Source organism: Meles meles, chromosome X (genome assembly GCF_922984935.1).
Source record: "Meles meles chromosome X, mMelMel3.1 paternal haplotype, whole genome shotgun sequence".
Classification (NCBI taxonomy): domain Eukaryota; kingdom Metazoa; phylum Chordata; class Mammalia; order Carnivora; family Mustelidae; genus Meles; species Meles meles.
Genome location: NC_060087.1, coordinates 77,467,306 through 77,491,324, shown reverse-complemented (window position 1 = coordinate 77,491,324; position 24,019 = coordinate 77,467,306).

The window sequence follows — 24,019 nt, the reverse complement described above, 5'->3', positions numbered from 1 at the left end:
CTTCTCCCATTCCGTGGGTTGCATTTTTGTTTTGTTGACTGTTTCCTTTGCTGTGCAGAAGCTCTTGATCTTGAGGAAGTCCCAAAAGTTCATTTTCGCTTTTGTTTCCTTGGCCTTTGGAGACATATCTTGAAAGAAGTTGCTGTGGCTGATATCGAAGAGGTTACTGCCTATGTTCTCCTCTAGGATTCTGATGGATTCCTGTCTCACGTTGAGGTCTTTTATCCGTTTTGAGTTTATCTTTGTGTACAGTGTAAGAGAATGGTCGAGTTTCATTCTTCTACATGTAGCTGTCCAGTTTTCCCAGCACCATTTATTAAAGAGACTGTCTTTTTTCCATTGTATATTTTTTCCTGTTTTGTCGAAGATTATTTGACCATAGAGTTGAGGGTCCATATCTGGGCTCTCCACTCTGTTCCACTGGTCAATGTGTCTGTTTTTATGCCAGTACCATGCTGTCTTGGTGATCACAGCTTTGTAGTAAAGCTTGAAATCGGGTAACGTGATGCCGCCAGTTTTGTTTTTGTTTTCCAACATTTCCTTAGCAATTCGGGGTCTCTTCTGATTCCATACAAATTTTAGGATTATTTGCTCCAGCTCTTTGAAAAATACTGGTGGGATTTTGATCAGAATGGCATTAAAAGTATAGATTGCTCTAGGCAGTATAGACATTTTAACAATGTTTATTCTTCCAATCCAAGAGCATGGAACGGTCTTCCATCTTTTTGTGTCTTCTTCAATTTCTTTCATGAGTGTTCTGTAGTTCCTCGAGTACAGGTCCTTTACCTCTTTGGTTAGGTTTATTCCCAGGTATCTTATGGTTCTTGGTGCTATAGTAAATGGAATCGATTCTCTAATTTCCCTTTCTGTATTTTCATTGTTAGTGTATAAGAAAGCCACTGATTTCTGGACATTGACTTTGTGTCCTGCCATGTTACTGAATTGCTGTATGAGTTCTAGTAGTTTGGTGGTGGAGTCTTTGGGGTTTTCCATATAGAGAATCATGTCATCTGCAAAGAGAGATAGTTTGACTTCTTCATTGCCAATATGGATACCTATTATTTCTCTTTGTTTTCTGATTGCCGTTGCTAGAACTTCTAATACTATGTTGAACAAGAGTGGTGAGAGTGGGCATTCTTGTTGTGTTCCTGATCTGAATGGGAAGGCTAGAAGCTTTTTCCCATTGAGGATGATATTTGCTGTGGGTCTTTCATAGATAGATTTTATGAAGTTGAGTAATATTCCCTCTATCCCTATCCTTTGAAGCGTTTTAATCAGGAATGGATGCAGGATTTTGTCAAATGCTTTTTCTGCATCAATTGAGAGGACCATGTGGTTCTTCTCTCTTCTCTTACTGTAAATCCATATCTTTTAATAGTTCCTCTGAATGTAAATGGGCTGAATCCCCCAATCAAAAGACAGAGGGTATATAAAACCAAGATCTGTGCATTTGTTGTCTACTAGAGACTCAGTTTAGACCTAAAGACACCCCCAGCCTGCAAATAGAGGAGAAAGAGAACTATTTTCATTCTAATGGGCCTCAAAATAAAGCTGGGGTAGCAATCCTTATATCAGAGAAATTAGATTTTAAACCAAAGACTGTATTAAGAGATGAAGAGGGAAGCTATATCATACTTAAAGAGTCTATCCAATGAGAAGGTCTAACAATTATAAATATTTATGCCCCCAAAATGAGAGCAGACAATTACGTCAACAAACCAAATAACCAAAGTAAAGAAACATATCAATAATAATACAATCAGAGGAGGGAACTTCAATACCCCACTCATAACAATGGACAGATCATCTAAGCAGAAGATCAACAAGGAAATTGGATTTGAATGACATTCTGGGCCAGATGGACTTCACAGATATATAAAGATCATTCCATCCTTAAACAGCAGAGTACTCATTCTTTTCCAGTGCACATGGAACACTCTCTTAGATCACATAGTGGGTCACAAATCAGGTTTCAACTGATAACAAAAGTTTGAGATTATTCCCAGCATATTTTCAGGCCACAGTGCTTTGAAACTTGAACTCAAGAGGAAATTTGGAAGGAACCCAAGCAGTTTTTAGGTTAAAGAGCATGCTTTTAAAGAGTGCATGGGTCAAGCAGGAAACTAAAGAAGAATTTTAAAAATTCATGGAAACTAAGGAGAATAAAAACACATCTGTTCAAAACCTTTGGAATGCAACAAAGACTGTCCTGATAGAGAAGTACATTGCAATAGAAGCCTCTCTCAAAAAATTAGAAAAATCTCAAATGGACACACTAGCTTTACACCTAAAGGAGCTGGAGATAGAACAGCAAATAAACCCTAAATCAAGCAGAAGAATTGAAATAATAAAGATTAGAGCAGAAATCAATGAAATAGAAACCAGAAGAACAGTAGAACAAATCAATGAAACTAGAAGCTGGTTCTTTGAAAGAAGTAATAAGATCTATAAGCCTCTAACCAGACTTATCCAAAATAAAAGAGAAAGAACTCAAATTAATAAAATCATGAATGAAAGTGGAGGGATCATGACCAGCATCAAGGAAATACAAATAGTTTTAAGAGCACATTATGTGCAAGTATATATCAACAAATTAGGCAATCTAGAAGAAATGGATGCATTCCTGGAAATTTATAAACTGCCAAAACTGAACCAGGAAGAAATAGAAAATCAGAATAAATGAATAACAAGCAAGGAAATTGAAATAATAATCAATCCCCCATGCCCCCCTCCCTCCCCCCAAAATCCCAATAGTCCAGGGCCACATGTCTTCCAAGGGGAATTCTACTAAATGTCTAAGGAAGAAATCATGCTTATTCTCTTGAAGCCATTTCAGAAAATAGAAACGGAAAGAACTTCCAAACTCATCCTACAAGGTCAGCATCATCTTGATGGCAATACCAGAAAAAAACTCCACAAAAAAGAAGAATTATAGACCAATATCCCTGAAGGTCATGGATGCAAAAATATTCACCAAGATATTAGCTAATAGGATCCAACAGTACCTTAAAGGGTTATTCACCATGACTATCACAATTCAATCAATGTGCTAGAGCACATAATAAAAGAAGAGAAAAGAACTATATGATCCTCTCAATTGATGCAGAAAAAAAAACATTTGACCAAATATATCATCCTTTTTTAAAAGATTTTACTTTTTATTTGACACACAGAGAGAGAGAGATCACAAGTAGGCAGAGAGGCAGGCAGAGGAAGAGGGGGAAGCAGGCTCCCCACTGAACAGATAGCCTGATGCAGGGCTCAATCCCAGGACACTGAGATCATGACCTGAGCCAAAGGCAGAGGCCCAACCCACTGAGCCACCCAGGTGCCTCAAATATATCATCCTTTCTTGATTGAAACTCTTTGAAGTGTAGGGATAGAGGGAACATACCTTAATATAAAAAAGCATCTATGAAAAGCTCATAGAAAATATCATTCTTAATGAGAAAAACTAAGACATTTTCTCCTCAGGTCAGGAATATGACAGGGATTCCCACCTTCAGCACTCCTGTTCAACATAGTACTAGAAGTCCTAGTCTCAGCAATCAGACAACAAAAGGAAATAAAAGACATTCAAATAGGGAAAGAAGTGAAACTCTCGTTCTTCACAGATGACATGATATTCTATATGGAAAACCCAGAAAACTTCATCCCCAAATTGCTAGAACTCATACAGCATTTCAGCAACATGACAGAATACAAAATCAATACATAAAAAATCAGTTGCATTTCTACACACTAACAAAGAGAAAAAAGAGAAATTAAAGAGTCAACCTAATTTATAACAGTACCAAATACTATAGAATACCTAGGAATAAATCTAACCAAAGAGGTAAATGATCTATACTCTACTAACTACAGAACACTTAAAGAAATTAAGGAATACACATAGAAATGGAAAAACATTCTATACTCATGCTTTGGAAGAATAAACATTGTTAAAATGTCTATCCTGCTCAGAGCAATCTAAACTTTTTTTTTTCTTTGGTTTTTGGTTTTTGTCTTTCAGGAGTGTTTTATTTATTTTTTTATTTAAAAAAAATTTATTGTGTTATGTTAGTCACCATACAGTACATCATTAGTTTTTGATGTAGTGTTCCTAGATGCATTGTTTACATATAACACACAGTGCTTCATGTAATACATTGCTATCAAAATACCATTGATGTTTTTCACAGAGCTGGAACAATCTTAAAATTTATATGGAACTAGAAAAAATCCTGAATAGCCAGGAGAAATCTGGAAAAGAAAACCAAAGCTGTGGGCTTCATGATGCTTGACTTCAAGCTCTATTACAAAGCTGTGGTCATCAAGATAGTATGGTACTGACACAAAAACAGACACATAGATCAATGGAACAGAGTGGAGAACCTAGAAATGGATCCCCAATGCTATGGTCAACTAATCTTTGACAATGTAGGAAAAGATAACCAATGGAAAGGACAGTCTCTTCAGTAAATGGTGCTGGGAAAATGAACAGCACATGCAGAAGAATGATACTGGACCATTCTCTTACACCATAAACAGAGATAAAATCAAAATGGATGAAAGACCTAAATGTGAGACAGGAATCCATCAGAATCCTAGAGGAGAATACAGACATCGTCTCTCTGACATTGGCCACACCAACTTCTTTCAAGACACCTCTCTAATGGCAAGGGAAACAGGACTTCATCAAGAACGAATGCTACTGTTTTATTTTTTTTTAAGATTTTATTTATATATTTGACAGACAGAGATCACAAGTAGGCAGAGAGGCAGGCAGAGGGAGAGAGGAGGAATCAGGCTCCCCACCAAGCAGAGAGCCTGATGCGGGGCTTGATCCCAGGACCCTGAGATCATGACCTGAGCTGAAGGCAGAGGCTTAACCCACTGAGCCACCCAGGTACCCAAGAACAAAAGCTACTGTACAGCAAGAGAAACAGTCAACAAAAGTAAAAGGCAACCAACAGAACGGGAGAAGATATTTGCAAGTGAAATTTCAGATAAAGGTCTGGTGTTGAAGATCTATAAAGAACTTATCAAAGTCAACACTAAATAAATAAATAATCCAGTCAAGATATGGTCAGAAGACATGAACAGACACTTCTTCAAAGGAGACACACTAAACCACAATTAACTAAAATTAGCAAGACAAGAAATGACAAATGTTGGTGAGGATGCAGAGAAAGGGGAACCCTTTTATATTGGTGGTGGAATGCAAGGTAGTACAACCACTTTGTAAAACAGTATGGAGTTTCCTCAAGATGTTAAAAATAGAGCTACTTTATAATCTAGGAATTGCATTACTGAGTATTTACCCCAAAGATACAGATGCAGTGAAATGAATGGGCACCTATACCCCAATGTTCATAGTTGTAATGCCCATGATAGCCAAACCATGGAAGGGGTTGAGATGTCTTTCAATAGGTGAATGGATAAAGAATACATGGTTTATATATACAATGGAATATTACTCAGCCACCAGAAAGGATGAATACCTACTATTTACATGGATGTGGATGGAACTGGATGGTATTGTGCGAGGTGAAACAAATCAATCAGAGAAAGACAATTATCATATGGTTTTACTCATATGTGGAATACAAGAAATAGTATAGGGGATCATAGGGGAAGGGATGGAAAACTGAAGGGGATGACATCAGAGTGGAAGACAAACCGTGAGAGATTCTTGATTCTGGTAAATAAAGTAAATGTTGTGGAGGGGAGGTGGGTGGGGGGAGGGATAATTGGGTGATGGGCATATGGAGGTCTCATGTTGTAATGAGCACTGGGTGTTATATGCTACTGATGAATCATTGAACACTCTATCTGAAACTAATGATATACTATATGTTGGCTAATTGAATTTAAATTAAAAAAATGTAGTGTAAGCAGCCCTTGACAGAAAGTAAGCAGTCCTGAGGTATTTGTTTGTCATTTTCTTCTTGTGCTGGTTTGTGTGTAGCCTTTGGTAAACAATTGAACACTTAGTGCCCTGGCCTTTATACCTATGAACTGAGTGTCATGCTAGGGAATGGGTACCAGTGGGACAAAAGTCTATAAGTTTAGCTGGGATGAGGAGTCTGCCCTAGGGAAGGGACAGAGGTGCTAAGATTATCAGGAAGTAATTTTGAAGGGGAATAATACTTCACATATCCAATTCAAAGGGCACTTGTGAAGAAGGTCACATGAAGGGGCGCCTGGGTGGCTCAGCGGATTAGGCCGCTGCCTTCCGCTCAGGTCATGATCTCAGGGTCCTGGGATGGAGCCCCGCATCGGGCTCTCTGCTCCACGGAGAGCCTGCTTCCTCCTCTCTCTCTGCCTGCCTCTCTGCCTGCTTGTGATCTCTCTTTCTGTCAAATAAATAAAATCTTAAAAAAAAAGAAGGTCACATGAAACTGAATAAGAAGTACTTTAAAAAGAATTAAATGAAACATTTTAGAAAGGAAGAGGTAAGATAATGACTTTCCTTCTGACACTGTACATGCTGTATATCAACAATGCAAAACCTACTGGAAACTCTAGCCTAATCTAAAATTTCATTTTTTCTTTGAAAACCATTTCAGATTTTCTTTATTTTTAAATTTTTAAAATTTTCCCCAGTGTTCCAAGATTCATTTTTAATGTACCACACCCAGTGCTCCATGTAATATGTGCCTTCCTTAATACCCACAACCAGGCTTACCCAACCCCCCAACCCCTGCCCCTCCAAAATCCTCAGTTTGTTTCTCAGAGTCCACAGGTTCTGATGGTTCATCTCCCCCTCTGATTTCCCCCAATTCACTTCTCTGTCACTCCCAGTGTCCTCCGTGTTATTCCTTATGCTTCACAAGTGAGTAAAACCATATGATAATTGACTCTCTCTGCTTGACTTATTTCACTCAGGATTCTCTTCTCCAGTCCTGTCCATGTTGATACAAAAGTTGGGTATTCATCCTTTCTGGTGGAGGTGTAATATTTCATTGTATATATGGACCATATCTTCCTTATCCGTTCATCTGTTGAAGGGCATCTTGGCTCTTCTACAGTTTGACGACTATGGCCATTGTTGCTATGAATATTTGGATACAGATGGCCCTTCTGTTTACTACATCTGTATCTTTTGGGTAAATACCCACTAGTTCAATTGCAGGGTCCTAGGGTAGCTCTATTTTTAATTTTTTTTAAAGACTTATTTACTTATTTATTTGACAGACAGAGATCACAAGTAGGCAGAGAGGCAGGTAGAGAGAGAGAGAGAGGAGGAAGCAGGTTCCCCACAGAGCAGAGAGCCCAATGTGGGGCTCAATCCCAGGACCCTGGGATCATGACCTGAGCCTAAAGAAGAAGCTTTAACCCACTGAACCACCCAGGCACTGAACTATTTTTTAATTTTTAGGGAATCTCCACACTGTTTTCCAAAGTGGCTGCACCAACTTGCATTCCCATTTCACAACAGTGTAAGAGGGTTCCCCGTTCTCTACATCCTCTCCAACACTTGTTGTTTGCTGTCTTTTTTATTTTGGCTGTTCTGACTGGTGGAAGGTGGTAGCTCAATGGGGTTTTGATTTGAATCTCCCTGATGGCTAATGATGATGAACATTTTTTCATGTGTCTGTTAGCCATTTGTATGTCTTCCTTGGAGAAGTGTGTGTTCATGTCTTCTGCCCATTTTTTGGCATGATTATCCGTTTTGTATGTGTTGAGTTTGAGGAGTTCTTTCTAGATCTTCGATATCAGCCCTTTGTCTGTAGTGTCATTTGCGAATATATTCTCCCATTCTGTGGGTTTCCTCTTTATTTTGTTGACTGTTTCCTCTGCTGTGCAGAAGCTTTTGATCTTGACAAAGTCCCAAAAGTTCATTTTCACTTTTGTTTCCTTTGCCTTTGGAGACATGTCTTGAAAGAAGTTGCTGTGGCCAATGTCAAAGAGGTTCCTGCCTACGTTCTCCTCTAGGATTTTGATAGATTCCTGTCTCATGTTGAGGTCTTCTATCCATGTCAAGTTTATCCTTTGTATGGTGTAAGAGAATGGTCGTGTTCCATTCCTCTATACATAGCTGTCCAATTTTCCCAACCCCATTTATTGACCAGACTGTCTTTATTCTGCTGGATATTTTTTCCTGCTTTATCAAAGATTATTTGACCAAAGATTTGCCAGTCCATATCTGGGCTCTCTACTCTGTTCCTCTGGTCTATGTGTCTGTTTTTGTGCCAGTACCATGCTGTCTTGGTGATCACAGCTTTGTAATAAAGTTGGAAATCAGGCAACGTGATGCCCCTACTTTTGTTTTTCTTTTTCAACATTTCCTTAGCAATTCGGAGTATCTTCTTGGTTCCATACAAATTTTAGGATTGTTTGTTCCAGCACTTTGAAAAATGCCAGTGGAATTTTGATTGGGATGACATTGAAAGTATAGATGGCTCTAGGCAGTATAGACATTTTAACAATGTTTATTCTTCCAATCCATGAGCATGGAATGCTCTTCCACCTTTTTGTGTCTTCTTCAGTTTCTTTCATGAGTGTTCTGTAGTTCCTCGAGTACAGATCCTTTACCTCTTTGGTTAGGTTTATTCCTAGGTATCTTATGGTTCTTGGTGCTATAGTAAATGGAATCAATTCTCTAATTTCCCTTTCCTTATTTTCATTGCTATTGTATAAGAAAGCCACTGATTTTTGTACATTGATTTTGTATCCTGTCACATTACTGAATTGCTTTATGAGTTCTAGTAGTTTGGGTGTGGAGTCTTTGGGGTTTTCCATATAAAGAATCATGTCATCTGTGACGAGATAGAGTTTGACTTCTTCTTTGCCAATTTGAATACCTTTTATTTTTTGTGTTGTCTGATTGCTGTTGTTAGGACTTAGTATTATGTTGAACAACAGTGGTGAGAGTGGACATCCTTGTCTTGTTCCTGATCTCAAAGGGAAGGGTGCCAGCTTTTCCACATTGAGAATGATATTCTTAATATACTGAAAAAACTCATGAAAGTAAGAAAACAAATTTATCATCTCAGATCTAAATTACATCAACCCTATGTATGAGATCATAATTATAAAAAGTTCCCTCAAAGAGACAGACTATGTATCACAGACCTACAATTCTTGTTGGTCATAACCTGACTGAAAATTCTACCTTAACCAAGTGTGTAAAACAAAACAGAGGTTGATTTAGTTAGACACTTTTTAGACAAGTGTTACTCAAACTATGATCCTTAAACTATTGTCCATAAGCAAACTGTTTGTTATGGAGTCATGATAAAAGAAGTATAAAAACTAAGAGGTAAACAATTAGAAACTTTTTTTTGCAATTTGACAGATTAATTTTATATTAATTTAATCCAATACTAAAAGCTTTGGGCTTCTATTTTGTATGTCTTGGTTTCATTTTTCTCCTGATTTATTTTTATTGTATTTTTAAAAGGTATTGGTTCTTTATAGATTGGACGGAGGGACTGGTCCTTTCTCACATAGATTAAAAAGCACTAATCTACTGTATGCTCCTACCATGTCATGCTTGTACATACTAAATCTTGACTACTCAGTTAGCCCTTAATCGTTTACTACCTTAGTCATGGATTAGCAAACTTTCTCCATAAGTGGTCAGAAACTAAATCATTTTGTCCTTGCAAGCCAAACAATTTCAGTCACAATTCTTCTGCTCTGTTGTTGTAAGCCAAAAGTAGCCATAGACAAGATGGAAACAAATGAGTTTGGCTGTATCCCAATAAAACTTTATTTTGTTAACTGTAGACACGCTAATTTGATGGGCTGAAATTTGTCAATCCTTGCCTTATATTATCATTTAATTTTGTCATATTAGATTGTAAACTCTTCACCAAGAGCAGACCTGGGGCCTATCTTTTTTTTTTCTCCCTTCAAGCAGTGATTTCAAATTCCAGTAACCACCTTTAGAATGAATGAAGAAATGGTGAAAAACAAACTGGAAGGAAGGAAGAAAGTATTCCAGATAGTGGGGACAAAAGAAGCAAAAGCATGGGGTTGGAAATACAAGTAAAGATAATTTAACCAAAGCCAAGATATAAATGATATAAAGCATTATTTAAAAAAAATTCCTGGCCAATTTTTTTTGAGAATAGAAAATAGAATACAAGTTCACATTTTCCCAGAAATATTTTAGATGGCAAATGAACAAGAACTTGCGTAATCTTTAGACTGGGGTACTAAAGAAACTTGCTCAGCAAGAGAACTCTCTTACAGTAACATTAATATGAATTGTCCTGAACTATTTGAAAAAACTATTGTGGGTGTCCAAGAAATGTCCTGGATAATTCCTCAAGATTGCTTTCATTTTCAAGCCTATAAATTCAGCAGATGACCCATTTTTTTCCCCCAGAAGCTCCCTGCCACTAAAAAAGAAGTTCTAAAAAAGAAATATAATATTTTTAAAAGGTTATTGGTATTTCAAATTATGTTATATCTACTAAATATATGTATTTGTGTCTAGTAAATGTTTATTACTTAGAATAAAGATTTTCAGAAAACTACTCACTGTAATGGATGACTAAGATTTAATCCAAATTTGATGGTTTTAGCTTTCGGTCATATAAATTTCCATTTGGGCATTAATACTTAAAGAGGTAGAGGAAGAATAGGTTATAAGTATTGTGGAGGTGGAGTATAAAGAATGTTAAATAAGTGAATTGCCAATCTTCATTATACTAGAAAAAAATATTATGTAAAGCCACATTCATTTAGTCAATATGTATTGAGAACAATTTGTGTGCCAAGAATTGTGAAGCATAGGATGAACCAAACATAACCCCTGCTTTCAAGGAGCTTATTTATACTCTAGGGAAAGTTCAAAACATAAATAAAATACTACATCAGATGAGTCAAATTTTACCGCAATTTGACATATTATATTGGTGTTTTGCAAGAGCTATCAAATGAGTCTTTGAAAAACTACTCAAGTAACTTTATTTATACATTTTACTGTTACTATATCTCCCCATGGTAGAAGAGCTGTTGTCTTTGCCACAGAAAAGAAGAACCTCTTTAGAAGAAACAGAAAGTTAATTGGGCTAATATGATTGCTTAAAAAACATGTCCAGTGAAAGAAAATTAACAGGAGCAAAATGAAAAAGTTTCAAACCTAAGAAATACATTCCAGAATGTTCTGTTCTATACTAATAAATGATCAGTCCACAGTTATTTTATTTTATCTTTTTAAAGATTTTATTTATTTATTTGACAGACAGTGATCACAAGTAGGCAGAGAGAGATGGAGAAGCAGGCTCCCCGCTGAGCAGAGAGCTGGATGCAGGGCTCCATCCCAGGACCCTGGGATCATGACCTGAGCTGAAGGCAGAGGCTTTAACCCACTGAGCCACCCAGGTGCCCCTTGGTCTATTTTTACTTTAGGGCTCTGTCTCCACCCAAAGTTTCCTCCTTAATGTTTCTTGCATGGCTGTTTTAGTGGCTGCAAATTCCTTTAGTTTTTGTTTGTCCTGGAAACTCTTTAAGTATCCTTCTGTTCTGAATGACAGCCTTGCTGGATAACATATTCTTGGCTGCATAGTTTTCCCATTTAGCATATTGAATATATAATTCCTGTCCTTTCTGGCTTCCCAGGTGACTGTGGGCCATTCTGCTGCCAGTCTTATCTCCACCCTTGTAGGTTAAGGACCTGTTTTCCCAATTCGCTTTCAGGATTTTTTTCTTTATCTTTGAATTTTGCAAGGTTCATTATTATATGTCAAAGTATTGACCTACTTTTAGTGATTTTGAGGGGGCTTCTCTGTGCTTCCTGGACTTGAATGCCCATTTCCTTCCTGAGATTAGGGAAGTTGTCACCTATAATTTCTTCAAATATACTTTCTGCCCCACTCTCCCTCTCTTCATCTTCTGGGACTCCTATTATCCAGATATTATTTTGCTTTATGGAACTGCTGAATTCTCTAAGTTTCCCTTCATTTTCCAGTAGTTGTTCTCTCTTATTTTAAGCTTCCTTATTTTCCATCATTTTATTTTCTATATCACTGACTGTCTCTCTTCTGCCTTGTCTATCTTTGCTCTTAGAACCTCCATTTGGGACTGTACCTTATTAGTAGCATTTTTAATTTCAGCTTGAGTAGATTTAAACTCTTTTATTTCTACAGTAAGAGATTATCTAATGTCTTCTATGCTTTTTTAAAGCCCAGCTATTATCTTTATAATCATTCTTTTGAGTTCTAGTTCTGACATCTTACTTACGTCCATATTGATTAAATCCCTGGCAGTTACTGCTACCTCTTGTTCTTTCTTTTGGGGTGAATTTCTCTGTTTCACCATTTTGTCTGGGAATAATAGAAGAAAGAAAGTGAAAAGTCATCAAGAACAAGAACAACAGAAAAGTAGAAAACAAACCAGAAAAAACAAGCAAGCAAGCAAACAAAAAACTGAAGCTGAAGGCAGAGGCTTTAACCCACTGAGCTACCCAGGTGCCCCAGTCCGCAATTTTTAAAAATCATTTAAAATTCATAAAACTCTCCCTACTCATTGCAAAATTTTTGGGAGTTGAAATATTTACAAATGTAAAGAGAGTCTTGTAAAAAAACCAATCTTCAGCTTCCTTAATTAAATCAATTGTATATTGATTTAAACGTTAAAGCTAAAATGTAAGGTACATAAAGTCACTCCTTTTGGGTACTTAATGGCTTTATTAACCATGAAAATTGCCTTTAAAATGAGCTTTTAAAGACCAATCTAATATGACAATTTTTATTTTTTTTAACCTCATGTTGTATCATGCTCTGCTTTCACAAATAGGAGCACTTTGGTCTGATCCTTACATAGAAATGCTGCATGCAAATGTGGTTAATCCAGTGTAGTGTACATTTGCAACTGCCAGATCTCTGGATGTAACTCAGAGTCACTGAGATTTTCTAACTTAATGTTTATCATACGAAAAGTCCAGAAGCCAGGCATAGTACATTTTTTGCATACTCCCACTCAAGAGTTGGTCTATTGCATAAGACTTATCACCTATGCCAGAGGGCCTTAACTGATTCACCAACAGCTTCCCTGCTTTGTCTCTGTATTTTGATACTCACAATCTCAATCTTGCCCAGATTACATTTTTTACTTTGCTTAATGATTTTGGTTTTTGTTCATGACCCTAGTATATTAATCCCATCACCTGGGTCTTAATGATGACTACATTGTATTCCTTTCTGCTTCGTCAACCCTAATACTTTGATTCTAGAAAATTACTGTGCTTCCCTAACCTAAACCTCAGTGTTTGAGTTACATATGTTCCAGTTTCTGCCTTATGATACACTGGACAGAATCTTAATGATAAAGTGTATATCCATTTGTTTACTTAATTGTGCAAAACACTGTCTTAGGTTATGTGAGGCAAAGATGAATGAGGCAAAATCCTTGTCTTCAAGGAGCTTTCAGTCTAGCAAGGATACAGAGAAATTAATCGATAATTATAGTAGAATATGTAATAAAAGTATTATGTTAAAGGAGTCATGAAAACACAAAAGATATTAAAGATGGCTTCCTGGAGGAGGTAATAATAAGTTAATTTGGCCAGATAGGAGTTAGCACGGCTGAAAAAATGGATAAATAAGAGGGCATGAAGAATATTCCAAGAAGAGAGAGCAACATATGTAAGCAAGAGACAGCATGGCAGATTAGAGGGACTCCAAGTAGTTTAGTATGATTGAAACATATTTGTAGTGAAGTGGTGAAATTCAAGACTGGTTAGAGCCAGATCATGAAAAGCCTTGTTGAACTATGTTCTATCTAGTGGGCAATAGGGACCCACTGAAGGAGATTAACAAGAACCACTGAAGAGTGTCTCTCAGATTACCCTCCAGAGTTATGGAAGATGGATTAGAAACAGGTAAAAGATGGTTAACAGAGAGGGGAGTTACAATAATCCTGATAATATGTAATGATGGACTAAAGTAAGATAGTTGCAAAAGGAATGAAAAGGAGCCGATGAGAGTGAGAATAAAAGATGTAGTATTTGATCATATAGAACTTGACAAATCATTTGGTACAGGATGTAAAAATTCTAAACTAACCCCGTGGTTACATATTTGAGGTATTAAGAGAAGAAATAAGCTGCAGTTAAAAGTCTGATGCAGAAGACAATGACTAAGAGAAGAAATAAATTGTAGTTAAAAGTTTGATGCAGAAGACAATGACTTACTTAATGAAGCTGAATGTGCAGTGCACATAAACATCTAAATGGAGATAATCCACAGGAGATGAAAATGTCACTCTGTAGCTCCAGATAAAAGTTATGGATATAATAGATGTGAGAGTTGTCTGCATAGAAGCAATAGCTTATAAGAATGAGTCTATAAAGAAAATCTGGGAGGAGGAACAAGATGGTGGAGAAGTAGGAGACCCTGTTTCAACTGGTCCCCTAAAGTGAGCAAAATATCTACCAGAACACACTGAACACCATGAAATCAGCCTGATGTGTAGGATTATACACTTCTGGATCTCTATGGGGGCAAAGGACACTGGTGGAGAGAGTTCCAGGGTGCACCTTGCCTGAATGGTGGTTGACATACTCAGCAATACATTCCCTCAACCACTTCTCACAAAATGACTAGGAGGAGGAACACCCAACAGAGGAAAAATTCAGTCTGTGCCCTCTTCCAAAGAACTAATGGATATGGACATAAACAGTATCAGTATGTCGGAAAGGGAATTCAGGGTAACAATTATCCAGGCAATGGCTAGGTTGGAGAAAACATTAGTGATAACATAGAAACTCTAAGAGCAGAAGTGAGAGCCACCTGGGCAGAAGTTAAAAATGCTATCAGTGAGATCGAATCTAATATACATACTCTTAACAGATAGGGTAACTGAGGCAGAAGATAGAATTAGTGATCTAGAGGACAAACTGATAGAGAAAAAGGATCAGGAGGAGGCATGTAACAAACAGCTTAGAAGCCATGAAAACAGAATTAGGTAAATAAATGACACCATGAAATGATCCAACATCAGAATTATTGGGATCCATGAGGGAGGTACAGAAAGAGAGAAGGCTAGAAGATATCGTTGAACAAATTCTGGATGAACATTTTCCCAGTATGGGGAATGGATCAAGCGTTCTTGTCCTAGAGGCAGAAAAAATCCCACCTCCCCCCAAGATCAATGAATCTACAAAGACCTTAAGGGCCATGATTGTGAAACTGATGAATCGTAACTCTAGAAAAGAGCTTCTGAGGGCAGCTAGGGGGAAGAGATTCTTTATGTACAGAGGAAGGTCCATCAGATCAACATCAGACATGCCCACAGAAAACTGGCAAACCAGAAAGAGCTGGCAAGACATATTCAGGGCACTAAATGAGAAGAACATGCAGCCAAGAATACTTTATCCAGCAATGCTGACATTCAAAATGGATGGAGAGATAAAGAGCTTCCAAGACCAGCAATATTTAAAAGAGTATGTGACCACCAAGATGGCACTACAAGAAATATTAAGGGGGTTCTATAAAAGAAGAAAGAAACCAAGAGTGACATAGAACAGAAATTTACAGAGACAATCTATAAAAACAAGGACTTCAATGGCAACATGATGTCAAAAAAATGTATCTTTCAATAATCACTTTCAACAAGAATGGCCTAAATGCTCTCATAAAATGGCACATGGTTGCAGATTGGATAAAACAACAGAACCTATCCATATTCTGTCTAGAAGAGATCCATTTGGAACCTAAAGATACATCCAGACTGAAAGTGAAGGGATGGAGAACCTCTTTTATGCCAACAGGCCTCAAAAGAAAGCTGGGATAGTGATTCTTATATCAGATAAATTAGATTTTAACCTAAAGACTGTAGTCAGAGATAAAGAAGGACACTACATCATTCTTACGGGGTCTATCCACCAAGATGATCTAAAAATTGTAAATATTTATGCCCCCAATATGGGAGCAGCCAACTACATAAGCCAACTGTTAATCAAAATAAAGAGTCATGTTGATATGAATACATTAATTATAGGGGATCTTAACATGCCACTCTTAGTAATAAACAGATCATCCAAGCAGAAAATCAATAAAGAAACAAGAGCATTGAATGAAACATTGGACCAGATGGACCTCATAGATATATACAGAACATTCCACCCTAAAACAACAGAATACTCATTCTTCTTGAGTACACATGGAACTTTCTCCAGAATAGACCACATACTGGGTCACAAGTCAGAGCTCAACTGATACCAAAGATTGAGATTATTCCCTGCACATTCTCAGACCACAATGCTTTGAAACTGGAACTCAACTACAAGAAAAAGTTTGGAAGGAATTCAAACACTTGAAAGCTAAAGATCACCCTGCTTAAGAATGTTTGGATCAACCAGAAAATAAAAGAAGAGCCTAAGCAATTCATGGAAACCAATGAAATTGAAAACACATCAGTCCAAAATCTGTGGGTTACGGCAAAGGCAGTCCTAAGGGAGAAATACATGGCCATCCAAGCCTCACTCAAAAAAATTGATAAATCCCAAATACATCAACGCTCTTTATACCTAAAGAACTGAAAAAATCAACAAAAAATTAAGCCAACTCCACACAAAATACGGGAAATAATCAAGATTAGAGCAGAGATCAATGAAATAGAAACTAGAGATACAGAAGAACACATCAATGAATCTAGAAGCCTGTTTTTTAAAACAATCAATAAGATTGAGAAACCACTGGCCTAATTAATCCAAAAGAATAGAGAGAGGAGCCAAATTAATAAAGCTATGAATGAAAGGGGAAGATCACGATTAACACCAATGAAGTAGAAACAATCATCAGAAATTATTATCAACAGTTATATGCCAATAAGTTAAGAAGCCTAGAAGAAATGGACGCATTCCTGGAAACCTATAACTTTCCAAGACTGAATCAGGAAGAAATCGAAAACCTGAATAGACCAATGTCTAGTAATGAGATTGAAGCAGTGATTAAAAACCTCCCAAAAAACTAGAGCCCAAGACCTGATGGATTCCCTGGGGAATTCTACCAAACATTCAAAGAAGAAATAATACCTATTCTCCCGAAGCTGTTTCAAAAAATAGAAACAGAAGGAAAACTTCCAGACTCTTTCAATGAAGTCAGCATTATCCTGATCTCCAAATCAGGCAAAGACCCCACCGAAAAGGAGAATTTAAGAATAGTATCCCTGATGAATATGGATGTCATCATTCTCAACAAGAACCTAGCTAAGAGGATCCAGAAGTACATTAAAAAGATTATCCACCATAACCAGGTGGGATTTATCGATGGGATGAAAGTAGAGTTCAACATTCAAAAATCAATCAATGTGAAAAAAAAAACAATAAGAGAAGAGAGAAGAACCACATGGTCCTCTCAATTGATGCAGAAAAAGCATTTGACAAAATCCAACATCCGTTCCTGATTAAAATGCTTCAAAGTATAGAGATAGAGGGAACATTCCTCAACTTCATGAAATCTAACTATGAAAACCCCACAGAGAATATCATTCTCAATAGGAAAAAGTTCACAGCCATCCCTTGAGATCAGGAACAAGACAAGGATGTCCACTCTTGCCACTGTTGTTCTCCATAATACTAAGTCCTAACAACAGCAATCAGACAACACAAAAAAATAAAAGGTATTCAAATTGGCAAAGAAGAAGTCAAACTCTATCTCTTCACAGATGACATGATACTTCATATGGGAAACCCAAAATACTCCAACCCCAAACTACTAGAACTGGTTACAAGAATTCAGTAATGTGGCAAGATACAAAATCAATGTACAGAACCATAAGATACCTGGGAATAAACCTAACCAAAGAGGTAAAGGATCTGTACTTGAGGAACTACAGAACACTCATGAAAGAAACTGAAGAAGACACAAAAAGGTGGAAGAGCATTCCATGCTCATGGATTGGAAGAATAAACATTGTTAAAATGTCTATACTGCCTAGAGCCATCTATACTTTCAATGTCATCCCAATCAAAATTCCACTGGCATTTTTCAAAGTGCTGGAACAAACAATCCTAAAATTTGTATGGAACCAAGAAGATACTCCGAATTGCTAAGGAAATGTTGAAAAAGAAAAACAAAAGTAGGGGCATCACGTTGCCTGATTTCCAACTTTATTACAAAGCTGTGATCACCAAGACAGCATGGTACTGGCACAAAAACAGACACATAGACCAGAGGAACAGAGTAGAGAGCCCAGATATGGACTGGCAAATCTTTGGTCAAATAATCTTTGATAAAGCAGGAAAAAATATCCAGCAGAATAAAGACAGTCTGGTCAATAAATGGGGTTGGGAAAATTGGACAGCTATGTATAGAGGAATGGAACACGACCATTCTCTTACACCATACAAAGGATAAACTTGACATGGATAGAAGACCTCAACATGAGACAGGAATCTATCAAAATCCTAGAGGAGAACGTAGGCAGGAACCTCTTTGACATTGGCCACAGCAACTTCTTTCAAGACATGTCTCCAAAGGCAAAGGAAACAAAAGTGAAAATGAACTTTTGGGACTTTGTCAAGATCAAAAGCTTCTGCACAGCAGAGGAAACAGTCAACAAAATAAAGAGGAAACCCACAGAATGGGAGAATATATTCGCAAATGACACTACAGACAAAGGGCTGATATCGAAGATCTAGAAAGAACTCCTCAAACTCAACACATACAAAACGGATAATCATGCCAAAAAATGGGCAGAAGACATGAACACACACTTCTCCAAGGAAGACATACAAATGGCTAACAGACACATGAAAAAATGTTCATCATCATTAGCCATCAGGGAGATTCAAATCAAAACCCCATTGAGCTACCACCTTCCACCAGTCAGAACAGCCAAAATAAAAAAGACAGCAAACAACAAGTGTTGGAGAGGATGTAGAGAACGGGGAACCCTCTTACACTGTTGTGTAATGGGAATGCAAGTTGGTGCAACCACTTTGGAAAACAGTGTGGAGTTTCCTTAAGAAATTAAAAATAGAAGTACTCTATGACCCTACAATTGCACTACTGAATATTTACCCCAAAGATATAGATGTAGTGAAAAGAAGGGTCATCTGTACCCCAATATTCATAGCAGCAATGGCCACAGTTGCTAAACTTTAGAAAGGGCCAAGATGCCCCTCAATGGATGACTGGATAAAGAAGATATGGTCCATATCTACAATAGAGTATTATGCCTCCATCAGAAAGGACGAATACCCAACTTTTGTATTTTGTATCAACATGGACGGGACTGGAGTAGATTATGCTAAGTGAAAAAAGTCTAGCAGAGAGAGTCAATTATCATATGGTTTCACTTACTTGTGGAGTGTAAGGAATAACATGGAGGACATTGGGAGTTGGAGAGGAGAAGTGAATTGGGTGAAACTGGAGAGCTAGATGAAACATGAGAGATTGTGAACTCTGAGAAACAAACTGAGAGTTTTTGAGGGGAGGGGTTTGGGGGTTTGGGTGAGCCTGCCGGTGGGTAGTAAGGAGGGTATGTATTGTTAGGAGCACTGGGTGTGGTACATAAACAATGAATCTTGGAACACTTGAATATATATACATAAAGCCAAAAATTATAAAAAAGAATGGATTCATTCTAGCCAAACTATTATGACAGTATTATTTTTTAGTAAAAATTAATTGTTGCAAACATGTTTTCATAAATAGCACATTTTCCCCCTAGCCAGCAAACCTACATAAGTTGTTAAATCATATATTCTATATCTTAATTGTGGTGGTGGTTTTACATCCTTATGTATTTTTCAAAATTCATAGAACTATACCTCTATAGGGGGTTGTTTTTATACTATATAGGTTATTCTGGAGTAAAGGTAACTTCTAAAAATGCAGCTCATGAGGCATCCTCCAGTGGAGTTTTTGGTTCATTGGGCGGGGTATGCTGGTGCCAGTGAAGTTATATGCAACATCTGTTGACTAGAAGCAGCTGTACTGTCCTCACATGAAGTACACTTTGCCTTAAGGTATAGAAATATTTAAGTTCAGCACCTAACTCTCTCTCTCCTCAAGAAGGTACTGTTTGGATAAAGGCAACTCTAGCTTTTGGGACTTATTATCCTTTTTATCCTCAATCCTCAAGACATAGACCAATTCAATTAGGATGTGATCAAGTGTTGGAGGCCTGTGAGTCATTCTATCTATGTAAGGTGAATTTGCCTCTTTCTGTTCTGATATGTTTTGTGAAATTTCCTCATTTGTGACCAAGTTCTTATGGTAGAGGTGGACATTGCCAAGAGATATCAAACTGTAGACTGTAGTTGAGTGGTAAGCGTACTCAGTGGGGAAAGAGGACATTAGGTGCTGTAGCTGTGAATGTTCTTTGGAAGAGATGGGATTAATATGTTTACCGATGGTTAGGATTTGTAGAAAGTTCTCCAGATGGGAAACCCGAGACATACTGCTTAAGCCATTCTAGCTGGACCAGAGGATTACTTTTGAGATACAGTGTGTGGAATAAGGTGAGAAAAACAGATTTATCTTGTTGACAATGAGAAACCACTATAAATTTTTAATAATGGATGTATAATCCTTCTTAAAAATCTAGCTAAAATATTTTCCTTGTTGATATCCAGTCTTCCCAACATCATTTGTTAAAGGAGACTTTCTTTTTTCCTTTGGATATTCTCTCCTGCTTTATCAAAGATTAGTGACCATATAGTTGTGGGTTCATTTCTGGGTGTTCCATTGATCTCTGTCCATTTTTGTGCTAGTACTATACTGTCTCGATCACTACAGCTTTGTAATATAACTTTAAGTCCAGAACTGTGACGCCTCCATCTTTCCTTTTCTTATATAAGAGCTTTGGCTATTTGGGGTCTTTTGTGGTTCAATCCAAATTTTAGGATTGTTTGTTCTAGCTCTATGAAAAAATCTGTTCATATTTTGATAGAGATTGTATTAAATGTGTAGATTGCTTTGGATAGTATAAACATTTTAACAATATTCGTTCTTCCAATCTATGAACATGTGATGTTTTTCCATTTCTTTGTGTTATCTTCAATTTCTTTCTTCAGCATTTTATAGTTTTCAGAATATAGACCTTTTACCTATAAATATTTTACCTCTTTGGTTAGGTTTCCCACTTGTTCAAGCTTTTACTTAAATTTCATTATGTAAAAGACTTGATATCATTCTAATTTCTGTGTGTGTGCTCTGCTTTTCTGACTAGACCATGAGCTCTATTGGCAGGAAATCTTTCTTTTGTTTGTTCCAGAGTGTGCAGTTCTTTTTTTTTTTTTAAAGATTTTATTTATTTATTTGACAGACAGAGATCACAAGTAGGCAGAGAGGCAGGCAGAGAGAGAGAGAGGAGGAAGCAGGCTCCCCGTGGAGCAAAGAGCCTGATGTGGGGCTCGATTCCAGGACCCTGGGATCATGACCTGAGCTGAAGGCAGAGGCTTTAACCCACTGAGCCACCCAGGCACCCCCAGAGTGTGCAGTTCTTACTGAATTAGTTGGAAGGTATTCCTTATTCCTTTAACTCATTGTAGATTTATAGATTGGTCTTTTAAGCTACATCAGATTTTTTTATCCCTTTCTTGAATATTTAGTCTGAATATTGTAATATTGTGACCTATAAATGGAAATTTGCCTAACAGTTCCTATATAATACATTAGTTAATACAAGCCATTGTTATGTCTTTTTCTTTTTTTTTTTTTTGGAATAGAGATGTGGTGCTAACTCATGTTTATCTTGAGTTTATACAATCTTAAGTCTTTGGCAGGGGATCTAGATATTAGTTGTGAAACACAATCTTTGGAAACTTGCTATAAACTGTTCTCTGCATGTGGAAACTATGTTATGAAATACTGGCACCTTGTGGAATAAAGTAGATACCCCATGAGGTTTACAACACAATTTGTAGTTGTTTCCCAACTTGTCCTGTGGAACGACACCATTATGTCTCATAATGGTTACTCTCAGTTGCCAAGCTTGAGTGGTAATCAGAAAATCTTATGCCAACATAAACTTTGATGAGTCATTTTTAGGTTTTGAAAGACATAAATAATCTACCGAGGACTTTCTCTCCTTTTAAGGAAAGGGAATGGAGAGAAAGTTGTTACTAGAGTTTTCCATTTTAAAAGTGCCCCACTCTTACACCTCTTCCTCCCTGATCCTGTGCTGAATGAACCTCCTCTATATGCTCAGAGCACCTTATAATTATTCCTTCTAAGTGCTTATCATTGTATTGCCAATGTTGGCATATGTGGCTAATTGTTCCACACTGTGTAAGCTTTTTCAATGACAAGGACAGATTGTTAGTGATCTCTGTATCACCAATGGCTAGTGGAGTGCCTGATACATGGTGGCTAGTTAATGAGTATTTGTTGAATTGAACCTAAACTAATAATGCCTAATATTGAGTGCAAATTATTTTGTACCATACATTGCTTTAAGAACTTCACAGTATTAATCCATTTAACCCTACCTACAATCCTATTCAAATTATACAAGTCAGAAAAATAGCTATGAATTAAGTATCAGGTGTGTTCAAGATTATAAGGCTGGTAAGTGGTAAAAATAGGCGTTTTTGTTTTGTATGTTTGTGTGCGTGCTTTAAATAAGAATGTATATCCTGTAATGTAATTTGTTTGTTTAACAATCTGTCCTAGTTATTGTTTCATGCCAAAACATGGAGATCATCCTCATTCTATTTAACTGTTGCATAGTTAGTATGCAGAAGTATGGATGATGATATGTTCTTTATCTATCTCCCAGTTGATGAACATTTAGGTTATTTCCTTTTTTTCTGCTATATAGACTACTGTAGGATATATTTGAGTATGGATATTTCTCCAGATTTGATGAGAAGGAATTTCTTGGTCATAGATGTGTACATTTTCAGTGCCTGCTGGAGTCCCTGGTTGCTGGTGACCATCCTTGCATGCTCAACTTGACTCTTCTCTAGGAAGGACACTTAGCTGACCAGGAATATGGCCCCAAGGCTCCTGACAACTAGGGATGAGGGTGCATCTTGCTTGGGTCATGGTTGATATTTTGGACTCTGCTCATTTGCTCAGCCATCTGTCAACAGAAATGAGTAGGAGGAGGAAATGTCATCAAAGGAAGGAAGCAGAGACAATTTCATCTGCTACAGAATTAATGGATCTGGATCTAAGCAAGATGGCAGAGATAGAATTCAGGATAGCAATAATGAATCATAGCTATGCTTGAAAAAAGCATTAGTGACAATATAGAATCTCTCAGAGCAGAAATGAGACCTAATCAGGCCAAACTAAAAAAAAAATGCTATGAATGAGATGCAGTCTAAACTGGATACTCTAAAAGCCAGGGTAAATGAGGCAGAAGCATGGACCAGTGATCTAGAAGATAAGATGTTATCAGGGAGGGGAGTTGAAGAAGATAGGGATAGGCAGTTAGTAGCCCATGAAAATAGACTTAGAGAGATCAATGATGCCATAAAACATTCCAGTGTTAGAATTAATGAGATCCCCGAGGAGGCAGAGAGAGAGAGAGCACTAAAGGATATCTTTGTGCAAATCATCATTGAGAACTTCCCTAATCTGAGGAAGAAAACAAGCATTCTAGTCTGAGAGACAGAGAGGACCCTTCCCCAAATCAGTAAAAATAGATCAATACCACAACATATCAGAGTGAAGCTTGTAAATTTTACAGCCAAGGAAACTATCTTGAGAGTAGCCAGGGAGAGGAGGCTCCTTACATATGGCAGGAGTAACAGGAATAACATAAGACTTGTTCCCAGAGACCTGGCAAGACAGAAAGGGCTGGCAAGACATATTCAGGGTATGTAATGAAAAGAACATGCAGCCAAGAATACTTTATCCAGTGAGACTGTCATTCAGAATGGATGGAGGGATAAAGAGTTTTCAGGATAGGCAGAAACTGAAAGAATATGAGACTACCAAGCCATCAGTCCAAGAAATATTAAGGGGGATTCTGTAAGTGAAGAGAGACCCCAAGAGTCATGTAGACCAGAAAGAAACAGGGAAAATCTATAGAAAGAGGGACTTTACAGGCAATACAATGGCACTAATCTCATACCTTTCAATAGTATTCTGAATGTAAATGGCTGAATGCTCCTATG